Here is a 4,467-nt window from a genome sequence, read left to right as displayed (position 1 = left end):
CCTCTTCCGCATATCGCTTAATTTGGGCATCGCCCAATGCCCCACCAACTAGCTTGACGAATCCGCCGTATATCGCTCCCAAGCAACAACAAAAACAGGTCACTCTTGGGCGACAGTAAGGTACTACAAGACAGGGATGAGTCCCGCACAGGCACGCACACAGCAACCACACCTAACGGCAAGCCAAAGCAACCGCGAGGACGTAGCCCACACCACCAGCCAAAGGTCTGGCAAAGGCCACCACCAATGCCCTGCCGGACAGAACACCGTTCCCCGCACAGGGACGGGTCGACCAATATGAAGCTAACGCCGGGCTCGACCGTAGGCCAAACGCAGCACACTGTGAACACGGCACCTGCACAAGGTATTCAACCTTGGCGCAGCACTATACCACCGCACAAAAAAGAACACCCCTTTTATCGCTGCCGAAGATAGCAATATAACAGCACGCCAAACTATCAACGCACTCACTATATCCACGCCGAAAACTAACGGCACGCACCAAGTACCACGCCGAAAATTAACGGCACTCGCAAAAACCACGCCGAACCAATAACGGCACACACGCAAGAGTATAACCAATAGTTCACCGCACACTGTACGATACTATGTACAGCCACGCACACAGCTTGGCGTCACTCGAATAACGGTGAAAGTTCCCGTATCCGCAGAATGGCACTCACTTAACACAGTTGCCCGTCAACAAAGTACAGCTACTGTACAGCCACGCTAAAACGTAGCGTCACTAAAAATTCCGGTGAAAACACAGCGGTATTTTCCCGTACTCACACAACGGCACTCACTAAGCACAAAGCACAATGTGCCCGAATCGATGTACAGTTCATGTACAGCTACACTGTAGCGTCACTCGAATAGCGGATATAGCACAAAACGGAATTCGCAATAATTTATGCGCTCACGACACGGCACGTCTTCACTGCTCAACAATCACAATGAGAATGAGTAGATAGGGACATCATCGTCTGGTGTTTTTAACGTGAGTATCTGCTGGCGACAGCCTGAACCCACGGTGCTCAAAAGCACAACGTATCAATACAATGCGTTGATCAGCGCCCCAAAAATGCCGAAGCATTTAAGGATACCGATTGGCAGTGTGGCATGGACACACTGACCACCTTGGTAGGGCTCGAGGCCTACCCATACCTCTGCCGTTCTTTGGGTCCCGACACCCGGTTAATTGCAACACTACATCGAGCTAAAGCTCTACCCGCGCTTTAGGTCTCAACCACAGCCACCACGAAAACCTCCCCGAAGGGCCGTTCCCATAGAACAGGTCAGAGCGAACTCTGAGGGCTCCTGTTCCCCGTGGTACCGAGTTAAGGTCTCCGGTAAGACATCGAACCCGAAGACTCTGCCAGTTGAGCATCCATACTACTCAGGCACTGGCAAACCTAGATTTTAGTCGCCTTTTACGACAGGCATACCTTACCTCGGGCATATTCTAACCCCTGCACCGCTGGGGGGGGTAGTAGATAGGGACATCATCGTCTGGTGTTTTTAACGTGAGTATCTGCTGGCGACAGCCTGAACCCACGGTGCTCAAAAGCACAACGTATCAATACAATGCGTTGATCAGCGCCCCAAAAATGCCGAAGCATTTAAGGATACCGATTGGCAGTGTGGCATGGACACACTGACCACCTTGGTAGGGCTCGAGGCCTACCCATACCTCTGCCGTTCTTTGGGTCCCGACACCCGGTTAATTGCAACACTACATCGAGCTAAAGCTCTACCCGCGCTTTAGGTCTCAACCACAGCCACCACGAAAACCTCCCCGAAGGGCCGTTCCCATAGAACAGGTCAGAGCGAACTCTGAGGGCTCCTGTTCCCCGTGGTACCGAGTTAAGGTCTCCGGTAAGACATCGAACCCGAAGACTCTGCCAGTTGAGCATCCATACTACTCAGGCACTGGCAAACCTAGATTTTAGTCGCCTTTTACGACAGGCATACCTTACCTCGGGCATATTCTAACCCCTGCACCGCTGGGGGGAGTAGATAGGGACAGTAGGAATCTCGTTAATCCATTCATGCGCGTCACTAATTAGATGACGAGGCATTTGGCTACCTTAAGAGAGTCATAGTTACTCCCGCCGTTTACCCGCGCTTACTTGAATTTCTTCACTTTGACATTCAGAGCACTGGGCAGAAATCACATTGTGTCAACACCCGTTAGGGCCATCACAATGCTTTGTTTTAATTAGACAGTCGGATTCCCCAAGTCCGTGCCAGTTCTGAATTGATTGTTAATTGATAATCGTTATAATTTAAAAAGAATATATATCGAATGATATAATTCCTTAAAAATTTTAGCAAGAAAGTTCCACAATTGGCTACGTAACTACTATCCGGGGAACAAGAATCGTAATTCTCTATTTACCCAGAACGAGTACATAAACCATGGTATTGCTTCCCAATCAAGCCCGACTATCTCAATCTTCAGAGCCAATCCTTATCCCGAAGTTACGGATCTAATTTGCCGACTTCCCTTACCTACATTATTCTATCGACTAGAGACTCTTCACCTTGGAGACCAGCTGCGGATATTGGTACGGCCTGTTGAGAAGTTTGCGTGACCCCACCATAAATTTTCAAGGTCCGAGGAGAAAATATCGACACAACAGTAAATGTCATGCTCTTCTAGTCCATCTACCATATCTCTCTTCGAAAGACTTCCATGGTAGTACGACTATAAAACAGAAAAGAAAACTCTTCCGATATCTCTCGACGGCTTCTTTATGGTCGTTCCTGTTGCCAGGATGAGCACAAGGCCCATTTTTAATAACAAACGGATACTCAACAGGTTACGGAATTGGAACCGTATTCCCTTTCGTTCAAAATAATTCAAGTATTTAATTATTTTTTAATATATATATATAAATTTTATTAATATTTTTTTTTATTAAAAACTTGAAAATTTTCGGCTTTCGCCTTGAACTTAGGACCGACTAACTCGTGATCAACCACTGTTCACACGAAACCCTTCTCCACTTCAGTCCTCCAAGGTCTCATTCGATTATTTGCTACTACCACCAAGATCTGTACCAATAGCGGCTCCATGCAGGCTTACGCCAAACACTTCTAAGCACACTATTGTACCCTCCTACTCACTAAAGTTTCAAAATTTATAAATCAATCGAAATTGTTTTATAAATCATCTACTTTAGCGGTAATGTATAGGTATACAACTTAAGCGCCATCCATTTTAAGGGCTAGTTGCTTCGGCAGGTGAGTTGTTACACACTCCTTAGCGGATTACGACTTCCATGTCCACCGTCCTGCTGTTTTAAGCAACCAACGCCTTTCATGGTATCTGCATGAGTTGTTAATTTAGGCACCGTAACATTACGTTTGGTTCATCCCACAGCGCCAGTTCTGCTTACCAAAAGTGGCCCACTGGGCACATTATATCATAACCTCAACCTTCATATCAAGAAAGGTGAGGTTCTTACCCATTTAAAGTTTGAGAATAGGTTAAAATCGTTTCGACCCTAAGGCCTCTAATCATTCGCTTTACCAGATAAGATTATTTTATATAATTTTTAAATGCACCAGCTATCCTGAGGGAAACTTCGGAGGGAACCAGCTACTAGATGGTTCGATTGGTCTTTCGCCCCTATACTCAATTCTGACAATCGATTTGCACGTCAGAACTGTTTCGGTCTTCCATCAGGGTTTCCCCTGACTTCAACCTGATCAAGTATAGTTCACCATCTTTCGGGTCACAGCATATATGCTCAAGGTACGCTCCAGTTAGAGGTATAAATAATAATAAATTATCATTATACATAACTATATGGAACGCCCCGGGATTGAATTAATTGACTATTTAAGAAAATAGACTAAAAATTAATCCCATTATATTTTTAAGTTAAGTTAATTATGCCATTAAGTTTAATATAACTCAATGACTTGCACATATGTTAGACTCCTTGGTCCGTGTTTCAAGACGGGTCCCGAAGGTATCCTGAATCTTTCGCATTGTTAATCATATAAATGCATACAAATAAATATTAATATCATAGATATTAAATTTTTTGTAAAATTCAAAAAATGAATTTTAGCATTATATATAATAAAATCTATCAACACTTTATCAAATCATTAGTATTTATTCTATGTTAATATGCTTAAAAAGCAAATTAATTTAAATAAACTTAATATCACCAATGATCTTTTGATAAATACTTTATTATGTTAATAGATTACAATGTCCTTATATGAAAAAAATGCACATTATTTTTAATTATTTAATGATGAATTTTTCATAATGGATATTCAGGTTCATCGGGCTTAACCTCTAAGCAGTTTCACGTACTATTTAACTCTCTATTCAGAGTTCTTTTCAACTTTCCCTCACGGTACTTGTTTACTATCGGTCTCATGGTTATATTTAGTTTTAGATGGAGTTTACCACCCACTTAGTGCTGCACTATCAAGCAACACGAC

At 43.6% G+C, this 4,467-nt stretch overlaps 1 pseudogene; it reads right to left on the bottom strand.

The window, feature by feature from the left end:
- Nucleotides 1-1,974: 1,974 nt before the first annotated feature.
- Nucleotides 1,975-4,467, bottom strand: part of LOC128870995 (large subunit ribosomal RNA) — a 2,774-nt pseudogene continuing 281 nt past the window's right edge.

Source organism: Anastrepha ludens, unplaced genomic scaffold (genome assembly GCF_028408465.1).
Source record: "Anastrepha ludens isolate Willacy unplaced genomic scaffold, idAnaLude1.1 ptg000045l, whole genome shotgun sequence".
Lineage (NCBI taxonomy): Eukaryota > Metazoa > Arthropoda > Insecta > Diptera > Tephritidae > Anastrepha > Anastrepha ludens.
Note: the sequence above shows the minus strand (reverse complement) of the source record. Positions and strands in the feature narration are given on the sequence as shown.